Below are 18,912 nucleotides of genomic sequence, written 5' to 3' on the forward strand. Positions count from 1 at the left end.
TGGGCATGTCTCACATAAGGCAAGCAGACCTCAAACTCCATATGTGCACAGAGAATGAAATTCTTATCCTCCTTCTCTACCTCCTGAGAGCTGAGATTACAGGCTTGAGCCACCACTCTCAACGTATGTGACCCTGAGGAATTGAACACGGGACTTCCTGCACATGAGGCAAGGACTTCACCAACCCAACCACCTCCCCAACCCTTTAGCTCTTACATCCACATTTACCACTCTTTCCAGAGGAAAACCTGAGCTCTGGGAAGTAGTTACTTAGGCTCTTTGGATTTGGCATATTAACTATGAGTTCCAGGACATCCTTGGAACTTGGTCAGTGCGATGCCAACGGGTCAACCCTCTCTCTTTTTTTATTTATTTAATAAGAAACCAAACCCACGAATTGAGCTCTCTGTCTTTAAACAATTGTTAGACTCAAAAGCAGCCAGCGATATTTTAAATTGCAGGCATAAAATGTCAAGTAGTCTTTTGAAATTGGACCGAAGATCAAAATCCTGGTGTAAATATGTGAAACAGAGATTCCATGCACACCCCATGGCTGAGTCACTTAACAAAAGTGGCACTGGTCATTCCAGTCACTGGCCCTTCTCAAGGGGTGGCTGACTTGCTAGCTTTCCCCTCCATGCCTGCTAAAATCGACACGCTGGGCCACTAGGCTAGCATTTCAGCCTGGCTTCTGAACACAAAGAAAAGGGGCAAGATCTCAGTTCTCATCTGCATCATGAGACTGTTTATTCAGTAAGCCGCCCTGGGCACGCTTCCCCATTCACGCTGGTTAGGGACACAGCATGACCCACCGTCTTTTCAATAAAATATATTAAAAAGGAAAAAAAAAGCAACATTGGGTCAAACTTCCTCAATGTCTCAGGAAATGAGAAACCTCAGGCAAAGCAACTGACGCTCTCATGAGGACGAGAGGACCTCGTCAGCTCCTGGGGGGGGGGTCTTTCAGAGGGAGGGTGGATGTGGGTTTTGTTGCACATTTTATAAAGTTCTTCGGCTAAATGCAACAGCTGTGCCAGCACACTCTAGTTCCATCTATCTTCAGTGAAGCGGCCAGCCAGCCCTTCTGGCCGGCCCCCTTGGGAGGATGAATGGAGAAGGGAGGATGTTGCACATTCTCTCGAGATGAACTTGGGCCATCTAATTCAGCCAAAGTGGAGAAAGCCAGCCAGGTGATGGCAGGGTCACAGGTGCTCAGGACCACGAATCACAGCCAGGAAACAAAGGCTAAGACCCTCCACCCTAGAGATGGTGCTTGTTCACACCGGGGTGCTCTGAACCCTCCCAGGCACCATGCTCACCCCAGACATGAGGAGGCAGAGGGCAGCAAAGCGTGGAGAGGGAATGAGATGCTTTCTTCTCACAGGGACTCAGCCGGCAGATGGGAATACTTACTGTACAGATGCGCGGAGACCCTGAGCAGTACCAGAGGCTAACAGAGGAAGACCGGAGTCAGATGTTCAGGCTGGCCTTCTCACTGCACATCCTGGCCACAGGACATCAGTCCCTGCAACCTGAAAGAGCCAAGAGTGACAGCCTGGGTCCTTGCTCTCCCCTTAGGATAGGGGCTTGGACAACAAACTCAGTGGCTTGGATGTCTTTTAGGAAAAGAAGCATGCAGTTTCCAGAACATGGTTTTAAAACCCAGAGGCCCTCCCCTCACATTGGAGTTACGGCCCTATAAAGCCACTGTAAGTTGAAACTATCCAAATCAGAAGAGCATTTAAAAGTCGGGAAATAGCTCAGTCAGTAAAGTGTCTGAATTAAGTGGGTAGAGGGGAAAATAGGAGCATGAAAACTCAGCTCCACCTTGACGGCCAGAGGCAGTTTTCATTGGTCCGAGAGGTGGCGCCTCTAGAGCCAGCTGCACGGTGCTTGAGGGTCCAGGAGGATGCATAGTCCAGAGTCTGAGCACAGAGTGGTGAGGGGTGGGATGGGGCAATGGTTTCTGCAGACCCATCAACTGTCTTTCTGGATAAACTGCTTTTCAGAACCGCAGGGTGGGAGATAACTCCAACTGCCTGTTCTTGCAGCTCTGGGGTGTGTGGTGGAGCTTAGCTCCTTTCTGGGAATTTCATAAGAGGCAGGTTCCCCAGAACCTTCAGTTTATTTTACGGGCTGGCTTTGTGCTTATTTCCCAGCACCTATGTTAAGAAGCTGGGCCTGGTGGTCCGTGTTTGTCAGCTCAGGGGTCGGAAGCAGAGACAATCACTAGGGTTTGCTGATCAGCCAATCTAGACTTCCTGATGAGCTACAAGGCAGTGAGAGACCTTGTCTCAAAAAAAAAAAAAAAAGTTAAATAGCTTCTGAGGAACACCAGTGAGACTGCCTTCTGACCTGCACGTGCATGAACACACGTGTAGACACACACACATACACACATGCTTGCATACGCCCGAACTCAGGCACAGTTCCTAGACTACACACCACTTTCTCACACTGTAAAGTAAAAAACTGGCAAGGCCAGTCGTCATCAGTACAGAGCCATCCGTATCTGACTCAGTATCTCGGTTTGCAGCACCCGCGTTAGGAAACTGTTGACGCAAAACCACAGCTCTCAAATCAAAGGAAATATACAACAATTTATTCTGGAGCCAAACCGGGAGTGAACACGGCCTGGGAATTCAGATTTAGGTTCCCTGTACCGATGTGGAAGCAGTTCGTGGAGTTGCTATGGTAACGGGACAAAGCAATTTATACATCAAGGAAATTTTAAAAGACATTGATAGAAACATTAATCGGGCTGTTCCAGCAGGTGTACCCCTCAGATGCTGAGAGCATCCTTGGCACCCCTCACTGGTAGCAAAGAGGGTTTTGTTAGGTTAACACATTCCAAAGGGTTTGTCTGTTTATCAGGTTAGTGACGCGGAGATGAGCAGGAAGAAACTGTAATGAGGCTCCAAACCCGGTCACGTTCACGAAAGTCTTTTGTGTAGACACAGCTTCATTTCAGGAGTTAAGTTTCCCTTAATTTCAGAGATTAAGGCTCAAAATTTGGCCAATAGGGCTGAGGAGGTCCCTGCTTAGCGTGCAGGAAGTCCCGGGTTCCGCCCTTAGCCGAGCCAGTAACACACACCTGTGATCCCTACCGTCAGGGCCAATAGCACACGTGTGTGATCCCTACAGTCAGAGCCAGTAGCACACGCATGTGATCCCTACAGTCAGAGCCAGTAGCACACGCGTGTGATCCCTACAGTCAGGGCCAGTAGCACACGCATGTGATCCCTACAGTCAGGGCCAGTAGCACACGCTGTGATCCCTACAGTCAAGGCCAGTAGCACACGCATGTGATCCCTACAGTCAGAGCCAGTAGCACACGCTGTGATCCCTACAGTCAGGCCCTGGAGGTAGAAATCTCAGGAGTCCAAGGTTATTCTGGGCTGTATATTGGGTTTGAGGCGGTTATTGAACTTGGGGGTCATGGCCTGTGCCCCGAGACAGGTTTGGGCACTCTTTTTCAATAAATGAGTTAAAAGAGTCAAATTAATATTGGAAAACAGAAGCGATTTATTCAATGTTGTCACACTGGTAATAGGACATAGAGATCTGTCCCACCCTATCCCAGCCTTAAGATTCCAGGGGACATTCCCATTTCTTTGGAGAGCATTGTTTCAGTTCAATGTCAGATTGAGACACAAGTGTCTCTTTAGAGCATCTTCATTTCTGCCAGGCCCGTTATGAGACCAGCCTGGCTACGTGACTCACTCTCTTTCCCTCCCTCCTTCCTTTCCTCCTCTCTCTCTCTCTCTCTCTCTCTCTCTCTCTCTCTCTCTCCAAACACACACACAAGTGGGAGGGGGTAGAAGAGAAGAATCAGAAAGTTGGATTTCAACATTTGTTTTGCTTGCACTCAGATATTTACCTGCTCTTTTAGTTGCCCACAAAGCTGTCTTCATCTGGAGGAGCACTCCGTCCTGTCCCAGAGTTTTCTAGCAACAACAACAAAAACAAAGACTGTAAAGTATGAGTCAACAGGAAATATAGGCAAATTGTTTTAAGGACCTCTTGGCTTGCACTGTGGCTCCAAAAAAGTGTGTTCTTCAGCATCCTTTCCCTCACTGTAACATTTACTTGCAAACCAATCGTCGCCACAGGTAGGCAGGAATTGTGGCCCACTTGCCTAGGATGCAGAGGGTCCAGGCTGTGATTCCCCACCAGAGGGAGGAAGAAGAAAGTGAGGGGTGGGAGAGGAACAGAGGAAGAGAGAGAAAATCTGCCCCACAGTTGTGTCTTGTTTTATTGGTTACCCCAGCTCACAAGTGTATCCAATGGGCATAGCAAGTGACATTTCCGACAGCTTATGTTGTCTTCTGAGCTAGCATACGGCAACTGCTGCACCATTGAGGAGAATTTACATTTAGGTTTCTGGTAAGGAAATCTCGGGCAGAGAACCTGGTGAGCTGAAGTAATTTGCAAGAGAATATCTCTGTTCAGAATTTCCTTGCTTTTGTAAATAAAAGCTTTCTGATACTCTCCAAACCATTTCATCGTTATGGAAATTCTCTGTCATCTTTCTGATTCTTAAAGTGGCCCCAATCCTCACGCTTTGCCCCACGCTTTTACAAAATAGGCAGCTAACCTAACTGAGGCACATTGAAAGTACATTTGCAATGTATGAAGGGAGCGTTCAGAAGTATAAATTCTCAAACTAAAAGTGTCAAGCTCCTAGTAAAATAAGATGGATTTCTTTTTCTTGCGTAAATCCCCAGCACAATTCAATTCCACCATTACGAGTATGGTGCAGAATACAGAGATCCACAGTGTTTCTCCCTAATAGAAAACACTGGTCTAATTCCTCTACTTAAAATGATTTAGCTTACTAGAGTTGTCCCTGGCAGGCTAGGGGCATGACCAGAGACTCACAGCAAATTAGCTGTACGGTGCCTTGGAATGATCACGCTCCCTGCATGCAGAGAGTGGATTATTGAAGAGAGAAAAGGGACAGAACTGAGCATTAGAATAATAACCTTTAGAGCTGGAAAAGTCCCAACTCAAACAGTGGTTCATTGTTTCATAAATAACAAATGCAGATGTGCGAATGGGCTGGAGGTCATAGGACATCTGCAAGTGTAACTGCAGGGATGCGGGGGATGCTGAGTGGGCATACCTGGGCTGGGAGGGGTACGCTAATGCAGCCTCTCTTAGGACATCCTCATTCATTCAGTCTGGAGCCCTGGGCCACCATTCACAGGCACGGTGTGTGCATCTGAGGATGAGCACAGGGTATAATCAACAAACTATTGAAAGAAGCAGGTGTCTCCATACACCAAATTCAGTGCTGTAATCAAATAAAACTGAGAATAGCACTTTTGGGGTACAGACTTTGTTACTGCATATTATAGTAATTAAGGCAGAAGTGAGGTGTTTATGCAAAGGAATTGAATTAGGATCTCATTGGTTCTGCCGTAGCAGGAAGAAGTGGCTCTGACTGCTGGTGACAGAATCCAAAACCCCTGATAGAAGAATGAGAGACATCTGAGGATGGAGACCTGGTTCCATTGGTAAAGTACTTGCCTAGTGCACATGAAGACCTGGACTCGACCCCCAACACTTCATAAACTGGGCGTGATGGGTACACACTAGTAACCATAGCCTTTTGGAAGCATAGTCAGGAGGATCAGGAGTTCAAAGTCATCTTTAGCTACATAGAAAGTTTGATGCCAGTCTGGGTTGTGTAAACCCCCCTCTCTGGCGCGGCCATATCTTATAAGAACGACAAAAGTCATAAAGCCAGCACAGCTGCTTGACAAAGATCCAGCAAAGCTGAGTCACATGGTGGCCGCTACGCCACCTTTTGGCTCTCATCTCCACGTGTTGCATACTTGGGGGACTTTTAAGATTTGAACAACTTGGGGATATTGGATAGATGGAATTTTTTTTTTTTTTTTTTGGTTTTTCGAGACAGGGTTTCTCTGCGGCTTTGGAGCCTGTCCTGGAACTAGCTCTTGTAGACCAGGCTGGCCTCGAACCCACAGAGATCCGCCTGCCTCTGCCTCCCGAGTGCTGGGATGAAAGGCGTGCGCCACCGCCGCCCGGTAGATGGAAATTTTTTTATGAATCATTTATGCTTTCTCCTAGAAGTACAGCTTCTAGGCTTTCCTAGGAAAGTACTAGGTATGCTACCCCTCCCACTTTTAGGGAGTCATCCTTATCTACTTGAAGGTCTTCCTTATCCTTTGGAGATTATGACACACATAAGGAGGTTTCTTTATGAGGCTTTGAGATATTCTTAAAACATCTGCCCCCACACTTACTCAGAAACAAGATAATCCAAACAAAGTGAACTTAAAAATGTCAGCAAGATTCGGTGGGCTAGAGGAGTTAGCCACAGATCAGGTAACAAGCCTCTTCCTACTATACATTCAGGCGATTACGTGGCACATACAGTAACAAAGTTAGATGAGCTGAAAGTACCTGTGCCCTACACAGGGACTTGATGAGCAAAGAGTGGTGTGGGAAGGTGATCAAAGAACGAGGGGTCGGGACCCCTCTTGGTTAGAAAAGTTAGCTCATGCAGAGCCACTATGGTGTTGTGTGGCCAAGTCTCTAAAGATATAAAATGTAAATATTGTATTATGCCAGAAATTGAATAATAACTACAGCAGCTTCGGCCTGGAGATTTTCTTGAGCACTCTGACCATTAAGAGTTAATAATACAGTGCTCAGACAAGGCAATCTCCCTAAGCTGGCTTAGAGGTTTTCTTTCTCTCTAGTGTTCTTGAAGCTGCAAAACCTGGCAGCCTAAGATCAGGCTCCAGATACTTCTAAAAATTGAGTTATGGGGTTGATGAGCAAAATTGATTCTGAAGGATAACTTTGTTTATCAATGATGACTAAACCTGAGGGAAAATGATTGTGAAAGATAACTCTGTTCTGTCACAGTTTATCAATGATGAGTAAACTTATGACCCCAGGTGCACAAGGAAAAAAGTTAAACACATGTCCGGAATAAAAATGATATGATCTGGGTTGTGGAACAGTATGAATCTATCCCTGCTTACTGAATTCTGTGCAAATAAACAAGTACTCTGGATGCTAGTCAGTCAGGCTGCAAGACTCACCATCACCATGGTCTTGCTCACTCCTTCCTTCGCCTACTCCTTCACTCCTCTCTGGACCCTGTCATCCACTGGGGCAGGCCCCTGCACCCTCTCAATAATAATAATAGTAATAGAAAGCTTCCTGAGTCCTCGGAGAATAGCTCTAAACTGTGTCTGTACTGTGCTGGGCATGGTGAGCTCTTGTCACCCCAGCTAGACTCTGCATCTAATTCTGCCTCCTGTGCTACCATCTTTCATCTTGCTAAACACTCAGTGTCAGCCCGCTGGCATCCAGGATACCACGGTCTGCACCTTGCCCCTCAGTTGGGTACCAACACAGACAGGACAGACTGTCTTTTAAAAATACTCTTCTTTTCTCCACGGAGTTAAAGTCATCACCACGTAAGAAGGAGAAAATGAACATGAAGATTCTAAGCAACGTAAGAAGCCAAGTTCAATCCCCAAAACCCATTAATCAAGTAATAGCGGCTTGCTGATGGGGATCCCTGGAGTACACAGGCCAAGCAACTAAACTTACTCCCCAAACCGCAAGCTGGTGAGAGACTGTCTAGAAAAAACAAAGTGGGCAGTTCCTGAGGAATGACACTCCATCCGGGTTGATGCCTGGTGTGCACATTCACACACACTCACACAAATACATACATACTTGTGTACACTCACACAAATACATACATACTTGTGTACACTCACACAAATACATACATACTTGTGTACACTCACACAAATACAAACATACTTGTGTACACAAGACTCTACAAAGCCAAACGACTCCACTTCGTGATTATGAAAGACTAAATTACTACACAGCCAAACTATCTTGGGCCATTTTTCCTTCCTAAGGCCATCTTCTGCCTACTTTTGTGTCTGGTTTAACATCCTTATGACTATCAAAGCCTTTAAAATGTGTTACCAGAGTACTACTACCGTCTCTAAATCCAAGAGCTAAGGGTGTCACCAGACAGCACCTATAAACCTATGTTCCCTACTTTGCATACTTTCTACCCACCGATGCATTTTGTAAATGCTGTGAGTTAAAATTTTGTTTGTTCTGCAACTAACAAAATCTTATGCAACTACTGCCCCAGTAGATCACAGCTTTCGGGGCAAACCTGAATACATGTCCATGAGCCATGGTCATTCATACTGGCTCCAGACTAAACTCCCTCTTATTCCCTTTGAGGAAAGAGCCATGTTTGGAGTCGACAGTTCCTGGATCCATTCCTTCCACAGATGTAGAGGGGGAGGATGTTGAATCTTCTCTTTGGATGTCAGTTTCAAGCCCAGACCTTTATGCCTATTAAACATGTTTATTTTGCAAGTAACACAGGTGACAGTCTGATGTCTACAGAAGGGAGGCATAGGGATATCTGTTTAGGATTAAAATGTCTGTTCTACCCACTGGTCTCCAACTCACCCTCCCAGCCTGGGCTCAGAAGAAGGTAAGAAAAATCAGGAAGCCAGAGGGGCATGGACACAGGGCAGGGGAGGGTAGATTTACTTTGAAACATTGATTTAAGGTTCAAATTTTCAGGGTCACATTCCCACCTTACGTGGCTGAGGTGTGCAGGGCTCAGAGGAGAGAGAGTTCTGGGAACCTGGATTGAAGAGTTGATGCCTGACTTAGGGCTTCTGTTACTGCAATGAAACACAATACCTAAAAGCAAGCTGGGAAGGAAAGGGTTTGTTTTGCTTACATTTCTATCATGGGAGGGATCTAGGACAGGAAGTCCAACAGGACAGGAAGCTGGAGGCAGGAGCTGATGCAAAGGCCACAGAAGGATGCTGCCCTACTGGCTTGCTCAGCCTTCTTTCTTATAGAAGCCAGGACCAGCAGCTCAAGGGAGGCCTCACCCCCAGTGGACTGGGTCCTTCACTAATGAAGAAAATGCTTCACAGCAGGATCTTAGGCAGGCATTTTCTCAATGGAGGCTTCCTCCTCTGACTCTTGCGTCAAGTTGACATTAAACTAGCCAGGACATTACTCGTGGAAAACAGCAACCCAGGAGCATAGGGGCTGGGAAGTAAAAGAGGCAAGGAAGGGAGAACTTTCTATTGAAAGCCAAAGACTGAGAAACACCCATGGAGGGGGGAGAAAAGGAATGAAACACGCAAGCAGCAACTGAGACAGGAGTATAGATATGCTGATGAAGAAAAGAAGTGAGGAAATGGTCCAGCCATCCTGATCTGACCTACCTTTGTGGAGTGGACATGGTGGGATTCATAGCTGGCTCGAGATCATTCAAAGGCTCTCAGAGACACATTCTCTGCTGAGGATGCCGCATCCACAGAAAGAGAAGCTGGGTTTATCCATTTCTCTCTTCTTCCTCTGACCTCACAAGAGCTAAGACCCAGTACAGGAAGGGGTTAGTGAGTCAAAGTCCGATTGGAGGAAAATTAACTCTCCCAATGCCTATAGAAGAGGCTGAGGGGGAACTCAGTTGATAGAGCACTGGTCTCATGGGCAAAGTTCTGGATTCCCTTCACAACGCCACATAAACCAGGTGTGGTGATACACTCACGTAATCCCAGCACTAGACAGGTGGAGGTAGGAGAATCAAGTTCAAGGTCATCCTTGCTACACCATGATGAATTTAATGCAAATTGTAATACATGAGATCCTATTTAAAATAACAACAACAACACTGGCACAGTTGGCAACAAAAAAAAAATGTAGTTATAACCTTGAACAAAGCTAACTGCTTTGGCTGGTGTTCTGAATTAAACACACTAATTGGTAGTTAGATGATCTTCACAACCTGAAGATGACTGTGGTCATCTAGAAGCAAGAGACTAATTAGCGGAGTGAAGGAGCAAGTCAGACCAAAATAAAAATGCTTAATTATTACACCCCAGGGTTGTACTCCTGCAACCCACCAGCTACAAAGGGACAAAGATATTGAGACTAATGTCCTTATCTTAGGTGAACATAAATGTTATTGTTGTCAGGCAATTACAGCTGAAATCTAACAGAAATATAAAATGCCCTCACACTGAAAGACAGTTGACTCTAGTGAAAAGTGGACTCTCCTCTGGTACTGTCACCCGGTCACCTTCCTTCCATCCACAAGGACAAAAATCTCTATTGGAACTGGGAGTTGAGTACCAGTACCAGGGTCTGTTCATGCTCTTTCCAACTAGTAAGCATAGGAACAACGTTCCTAGTGCCTGAATGTGGTAGCAATTCACTAGCCCCACTGAGCTCCGAGTTCAGAAACAGGGGAGTGTTTCTCTGTTCAGTGTGGTTGGTAGGAGGCTGTGTGTGCACCCGAAGCTCCAGGTCCTCTCTCAAGTTCACCAGGTAAAACTCTAATCCCTATGGCCATGTTAGGTAGCAAATCAGGTATTGGCAGGGTTAAAGGGAATTGACAATGGGCTCCTCCCTCATTAGCATCCTGTAGAAGCAGAAACTCAGAACTGCAGGGTCATGGGTAAAAAAAAAAAAAAATGGGATCTAGGTCTAACCTCCTACCATGGGTAGAGACACAGTTACTAAACCATCCCAAAGACCATGAGATTTCTATCTAAGCAGGGGTTACTGTTTTTTAAAAAAGCAGTCTCTATTATGTGTCTTAGGGTTTTTATTGCTGTGAAGAAACACTATGGCAACTCTTATAAATGAAGACATTTAATTGGGGGTAACTACAGTTTCAGAGGTTCAGTCTATTATCATTATGGCGGGGAGCATGGCGATGTGCAGGCAGACATGGTACTGGAGAAGCAGCTTCAGAAGTATATCTTGCAGGCAACAGGAAGTTGACAAAGACACTGGATTTCCCCTCAGGAAGCTATCGCTATCTCTTAGAAACCTTAGAAATTGCTGTGTGCTGGTGGTGGTGGCACACACCTTTAATCCCAGCCCTCAGGCGGCAGAAGCAGGTGGATCTCTACAAATTTGAGGCCAGCCTGGTCTACAAAGCTATTTCCAGGACCACCAGGCTACACAAAGAAACCCTGTCCTGGAAAAATATCTTAGAAATATAGCCCAGGGTTGGTGATCCAACTCTATAATCTTTGTACTTGGAAATTAAAGATGAAAAGATCAAGAGTTGAAAGCTGGTCTGAAGAGATGGCTCAGTGGTTAAGAGCTCTGGCTGCTATTTTAGAGGTCCTGAGTTCAATTCCCAGCAACCACATGGTGGCTCACAACCATCTATAATGGGATATGATGCCTTCTTCAAGCATGTGAGCATACATATAGACAGATCATTCATACATAAAAATGCATGAATGAATTAAAAATTTTTAATAAATAAAAATGTTTTTTAAAAAAATTGAAAGTCAACCTAAGCTACATAGTGAGCGTGAGGTCAGCCTGAGGCTATATGAGGCCCTGTCTCTTAGAAGAAAACAAACAACAACAACAACAACAAATGAATAAATAAAAATCTATGGTGTGGGCTAGGACACCAGCCACTCTCACCTGAGAGCGTTTTCCTCGACAATGGCCCCTTTGCACAATGCCCACCCTCAGTCTTGAGGGTGTCCAGCTTTACATGTAACAAACTCTACCTTCCTACTATGTAGTCTGTGTGTCTCTTACTAATTCTTTCAACAGAGAGCAGGAAGCCCAGGAGCCAACGACAGAGCAAAGCAGGACCCCAGCCTCAACAGGACTGAGGGTCCTGCCTTTCTCCTGCCAAGCACATTCCTCATACCTCCTCACCAGCACAGAGAGTCTGCCCAAATCCCTCTTGTATTTTAAACATCTTTCCAGGAAGAACCCACTAAGCGCTCTCCTGATTGGATCAGACCCATCCCAGATAACCTTTCTCCTAAGGTCAGGTCTACCATCTGACGTTGTAACCTTGCAAGAATGAAGAAGTCCTAAAGAGACACTATATCCTTCCTTTGGCTGACAGACGATGGAAACAAGGGACCCAAGGAAATTGGAATTTCTCCAGGAATCTCATGTTGGGAGAAGGAAAAGTGTGAAGCCTGGTACCATCCACAGAAAGAGGATGTCTTCCAGGAAAAGATTTCACAGAGCTCTGACTGGAGCTGAGACAAGGATGGATTCAATGATGGGCAAGGCCACACCTTAACCAGTTCTGCTCAGTGACGCATGCTTCCTGCCCTCTGTTTAGATCTGAAATCAGGACCTGAAAGGTAGGATTAATTTATCACTGGGCCTCTGTTCCTCTTCCTGGGTGGTTATAAATAGTGACAAGTTGAGACCTCATCATTATACAGAGTATTTCAGATGTCCTAGTGTGGATTCTAGTTTTTGTGTCAATCAATTACCTAGAGCCCCAGTCCCCAGAAGCTAACTGAACTGACGTGTATTGATGTGTACGAACAAAAGGAACCACTAAACCTGCGGAGAGAGTAGAAATCCCCATCATCACACGAGCCACTGTTGTAACTGGACGGTTTTTCCTCTCACCACACCCTGGGGTATTTGGCAGTACCTGGAGGAGTTTGGGATTGTCATGTCTACAGATTCTCCCGGAATTCACTGGGAAGAAGACAGGTTCTATTTAGGCTTCTGTCGGGGCCAGACACACACACCCAAACAAGAAATCATCCGCTCTGAAGGGCCAAGGATGTGGAAGCCTGCCACTATAGCTTGGAATTTCTTTCCTACAAAGGTCAGTCAGGTGAGAACTGTGTCAAAGTGAAATTAAAAAAAAAAAATACAAATCAAGCCAGTCAGTGGTGGTGCACACCTTTAGTCTTAGTACTTGGGAGGCAAAAGCAAGCAGATCTCCGTAAATTTGAGACCAGCCTGCTCCACAAAGTGAGTTCCAGGACAGTCGAGGCTACACAGAGAAAGCCTGTCTTGAAAAATAAATTAATAATAATAATAATAATAATAATAATAATAATAATAATAGATGATAGATAGATAGATAGATAGATAGATAGATAGATAGATGACAGACAGACAGACAGACAGACAGACAGACAGACAGATCCAAGAAATTCTAAGCAAGCAGCAGCAACAGGAAATGTCCATATAGAAGCAACCAGAATTAAGAGTTAAGTTGGTGCACAACTTAGGGGAAGGCACTTGCCGAGCGCGTGTGAGGCCCTGGGTTCCATCCCCAGGAGGAAGGGAATGGAGAGGAGGGGGAGGAGGGTAAGAGAGAAGAGAAGAACAAGTAAGGAGAAGAAAGCTGGAGGAAGAGGAGAAGGAAGAAGGTGACAAAGAGATAAGACGTGTGTGTGTGTGTGTGTGTGTGTGTGTGTGTGTGTGTGTGTGTGTGACTTTACTCCTGGAAAGAATGTGAAGTATTGTGACATGCCCTCAATACTACACAACAGCATCTTGCAGTGGGTATGGTCTAAGCTGGGCATGTGACCACTCAACAAAGTATGCCCCAGCTCCTTGTAGACAGATGTACCCTGTGACCAAGCCATCAGCAGACCCGCATGAGCCAAAGTGATGTGTACAACTTCCATCTTAAGAGGAAATAGGTTCTCAAGTTCCTTTCCCTTCCTCGTCTTGAGCAGAAGTGTGGACATTCCTAACCCAGCCTACTTTGCTGTGGAGCCAACTCTGAGAGCAGAGGTCAGCACATACTTTCCCAAAGACCCAGAAACACAGGGTTTAGGCTTCCTGGTCAAGTCTACCCACTGTCACACTGTGACTGTTTGTAGTAGGAGGATGCTTGTTTGTTTCCGGCTGCCCAGAACCAAAATAATCACACAGAAATCTGTATTAATTGCAATACTGTTTGGCCAATATCTCTAGTGTATTTCTAGCAAGCTCTTATGTCTTAAATAAACCCATTTTTATTATTTTATATTTTACCACAGGCTTGTGGCCTACCGGCAAGGTTCTGACTAACAACTTGCATCTTTCTCCTCTGGTGGCTACATGGCATTTCCATGGTGTCTCCCTGACTCCGCCTACTCTCTCCCAGCATTCAGTTTAGTTTTCCTCACCTAGCTCTGTTCTGCCCTATCACAGGCCAAAGCAGTTTTTTATTCATTAACCAATAAAAGCAACACATATACAGAATACAAAATAAAAGAAGACCCAAAGTAGAAGGGTAGGGGACTGGGGTAGGGGTGGGGATCCTGGGGGGATGGAGAGAGGACCAATATAATCAAAATACACAAGAAACTAATAAAATTTTAATTAAAAAATAAGAAATTATGAATGATAAAAAATAAAATGAACCAAAGGCTCAGAGATGTAGCTCAGTCAGAAGAGTGTTTGCTAGCATCAATGAAGTCCTGGGTTCTATCCCTGGCACTTCATAAACCACCGTAGCGGCACACTCAGAGAATCCCAGTGCTCGGGAGGTTCAAATCATCCTTGTCTATACAGCAAGTTCAGGGCCAGCCTGCACTACAGTAGATCCTGTTTCGATAGATAAGTAAATGAACCGACAAATAGAAATCACATGCTGTCTGCATAGTACCACTCCGCATGGTTTCATTGGTGAAGGGATGCAGGCTCTCCCATAGCAGTTTGCTACCTCACAAGCAGCTAATGCATGCAAATCACATGCAAAGTATATGCATCCTCCCACTTATCAGCTCAGCACTTCTGATTGTCCTGCTTTCATCAGCCGGTCTGAGGCCCATTTTCTGCTGAAAAGCTCCCTGAGATCCCTGTCCTCAAGTCATCTCTCATAAGACTTTGACGGGCGTGTAGGATGCAAACTGTGACCATCCTGGCTGGGACCAGGGTTCCTTAAGTGAGCAGCCCATGTCCCTGTCAGGCCTTAGCACCAGCTGCGCCATACACACAGGCTGCCATTCTCAAATGCAGTTTTGGCCTGACCAGTGAGTGCTCTTGACTCTAAGAAGCCCTGCCAAGGACACATAACGAGTCTTTTCACATCCCTTTTCTTCCCCACCATTTCTGGGCATTTAATTACAGGGAAGAACACCCTGACAAGCAGAGACCGTTTTTTTGTGACATTGGAATGACAGAGGTTAAATGGCTGGCCTCTCGGGAGCTTTCGAGAAGACTACCCAAGGAACGGCCCCCTCCTCATCTGTTTGTTGAGGATGTTGGTTTTGTTTTCCACAGTGGTATGTTTATAGTTCATTTTCAAGATGTGCTTTTCACTCATAATCACATTCTTTATGATCTCAGAAAATCCCTTCTCAGAGTCTCACGCCACTCTTTTTCCCTGAGTCAAACGGTCCCAAGTCACAGTCAAATACCGCATAGAAGCCAGATGTCTCTAAGAAACCATTCTCCCAGCCCAAGAGACTGCAATCCCACGCTTCTCCAACTCTTTCACCCAGTGCCTCCCATGGCTGGGGAAAATCATCATGTCTGCTTCCCTTCCCACCCTCAGGATCTGTTAGGGACTGTATGGGAAGTGAGGAAGGCCTAGGAACCAGGCCGGGAGATGGCTCAGCCAGTAATGTGTGTGCCCAGCAAGTATGAGTCTGGATCACCAGCAACACAGAAGCCAGGTGAGATGGTGCATGTCTCAAAGCCCAGCACTGGGGAGAAAGCAATGGGAGGATCTCAGAGCCTCCTGGCCAGCAGATCTAAGCAAACCAGTGAGCCCCCAGGGTCAGTGAGCAACCCTGTCATAGTTTGGATGTAACTGACCCCGATAGGGAGTGGCAGTACTAGGAGGTGTGGCTTTGTTGGAGGAAGTGTGTCACTGTGGGGGCGGGCTTTGAGGCCTCCTTTGTTTAAGCTGTGCCCAGTGTGATACTCCACTGACTTCCTACGCCCTGCTGGAGGACTCTCAACTACATACAACTCCAGCATCAGGTCTGCCTGAATGCCACCCTGCCATGATGATGATGGACTGAACCTCTGAAACTGTAAACGAGCCACCCCAATTAAATGGTTTTTTTTTTTTATAAGAGTTGCCGTGGGGGGCTGGAGAGATGTCTCAGAGGTTAAGAGCACTGGCTTTCCTTCCAGAGGTTCTGAGTTCAATTCCCAGCAACCACATGGTGGCTCACAACCATCTCTAATGAGATCTGGTGCCCTCTTCTGGCATATAGGCACACATTCAGCCAGAACATTGTATACATAATAAATAAATAAATCTTTTTTTTAAAAAAAAGAAGAGTTGCCGTGGTCATGGTGTCTCTTTACAGCAATAGAAACCCTAACTAACACAGACCCTATCTCAAAAGATAAATTAATGAAGACTTCTGAAATCAACCCCTAGCCTTCACACACACACACACACACACACACACACACTCACACTCACACACAGTCTAGATAGATGTATCCTGCCAAGCTTTTTTTTAAAAAGAAAAATTGTGTTTGTTTATTTTTGAGGAAAGGTCTCACTGTATATCCTGGCTGACCTGGAGCTCACTGAAATCTGCTGCCACTGCCTCATGAATGCTGGGACTAAAGGTTACACCACTGTTCCTGGCCAGGTACAAGCTTTTGACATTTGACACAGCATTGTCATAAATGGTAAATCTACAACTTTACACTCAAGATCTCAGCAATACGGTTTAAAAAAATTTTTTTCAAAAATAAATCTTATGCCAGGCATAGTGGCGCATGCCTTTAATTCCAGCACTCTGGAGGCAGAGGGAAGAAGATCTTTATGAGTTCAAGGCCAGCCTGGTCTACAGAGTGGGTTCCAGAACAGCTAGGGCTGTTACACAGAGAAATCCTGTCTTGAAAAAAAAACCGTAGGTAGGTAGATAGATAGATAGATAGATAGATAGATAGATAGATAGATGATTGATAGATAGATAGATGATAGATAATAGATAGATAGATGATAGATAGATGATAGATAGATAGATAGATAGATAGATAGATAGATAGATAGATAGATAGATGATAGATAGATAGATAGATAGATAGATAGATAGAAGATAGATAGATAGATAGATAGATAGATGATAGATAGATAGATAAAAGATAGATAGATATAAATAGATAAATCTTACATTTTTTTAGCAAGTTTACAAGTTTGTGTTGGTGGACACTCACTGGTTCACTGATGACCTAATCTTACTTTTGTGTGTGTGTGTCTGTCTGTCTGTCTGTTAGGACCTCTCTCTTTCTCTCTCTCTCTCTCTGTGTGTGTGTGTGTGTGTGTGTGTGTGTGTGTCTGTTATCTGTCTGTCAGGGTTTCTCTCTCTCTCTCTCTGTGTGTGTGTGTGTGTGTGTGTTGGGGCCTCTCTCTCTTTCTCCCTCTCTCTCTTTCTCTGTATGTGTATGTGTTGGGGTAGCAGGGGAGTCCCATATAGGCTGCCCTTAAACTTGTGATCCTTTTGTCTCTATCTCTTTAGTGCTGGGATCACAGGGATGGAACACTACATGCAGTTCATGGGGTGTTGAGGATCAAACCCTGCACCTTGTGAATACAGGGTACTAACTTCCCAACTGAGCTCTGCCTGCAACAAAATACTGCCTTCTCCCCCCCCAGACGCCCCCACCCCGCCTCCAATTCCCAGTACCAGGAATTGAACCCAGAGCTTCGCACTTGCTCGGCATGCACTCTACTGGGTCGTATCCCTAGCCTTCATTTTTCTTTTTTTTTTCTTTTTTTTTCTTTTTTTGGTTTTTCGAGACAGGGTTTCTCTGCAGCTTTTTTAGAGCCTGTCCTGGAACTAGCTCTTGTAGACCAGGCTGGCCTCGAACTCACAAGAGATCCGCCTGCCTCTGCCTCCCGAGTGCTGGGATTAAAGGCGTGCGCCACCGCCGCCCGGCTTTCTTTTTTATCCAAAACACCAAACTAACAGATACTTTGATTTAAATGTTTCTCCCCAAAGTTCCCTGTTTCAAACAACAACCCTTGCATTTCTTTTTTATTTATTTATTTATTTATTTATTTATTTATTTATTTATTTATTTATTATGTATACAATATTCTGTCTGTGTGTGTCTGCAGACCAGAAGAGGGCAGCAGACCTCATTACAGATGGTTGTGAGCCACCATGTGGTTGCCGGGAATTGAACTCATGACCTTTGGAAGAGCAGGCAATGCTCTTAACCACTGAGCCATCTCTCCAGCTTGCATTTCTTATGTTAATGGTTCTTATACCAACGGCCTGGGAAGGCCGGGCCCCAAGGTGATAAGAGATAGAGGAGATCACAAAGGTAGGGCACCAGGATGGCACTGGTGGCTTCATAGAGAGGAACGACTCAAGCTGGCACACTGGCTTTGTGTGCTATGTGACAACTCCACCTTCTGACAACACAGCACTAGGCTTTCGTCCAGTGACAGCCAGATGTCAGCCCAAACTTGCTGCCTTCCTGGACTTAGGAACAGTGCAGGGGGGTGAGGGGGGGTATGTGGGGACGTGTCAGAAGTTTCCCATCTCGGATACGCAGTTAGAGGAACAGAAAATAAAGCAAGACAACTTTGTCCTTGGGAAAGTAATTCGAACACTTGGCAAAGCAAACATTCCATGAGTTACGCTTTGGGTTCCCTGCAGGGTAGGAACCTAGGCCTACCAATCTACGTACCCCTAGTGGCAACCTGAGCTTTAATAGTTGATCAAGGCAAGAGCATCTAAAATGGTTTTGCATGGTCCCACACTTTCAAAGAAAGATACTAGCAAGGAATGAACCAACCGAGTGGGAGTAAATCCCCAGCCCTGAGGCATGCAGGGGCCTACCTTCCAAAATCAACACTGTGGCCCACATTTCCACACCCTCATAGTCCAGACAAGTGGTTCTGGGGTCACAATTCGGGACGCTGAGAGACAGGCACTGCCCTTCTCATTAATTAAGCTGGGTTGTGTCCATGAAGGTAGAGACGTGTTGTTTCAGCTTTCTACAGAAATACCCCGTGACTGCCCCGCTCTCCGCACTCTGTGAGTCATACTGGGAATAAGTGATTTAAAGTCCTTCTGGATTGTGCCCAAGAGGGTCTGTCGATATGGCTGGCTATCAATTGCTGCTTTATATTAATGCTAACGGAAG

Source organism: Arvicola amphibius, chromosome 15 (genome assembly GCF_903992535.2).
Source record: "Arvicola amphibius chromosome 15, mArvAmp1.2, whole genome shotgun sequence".
Taxonomy (NCBI): Eukaryota; Metazoa; Chordata; class Mammalia; order Rodentia; family Cricetidae; genus Arvicola; species Arvicola amphibius.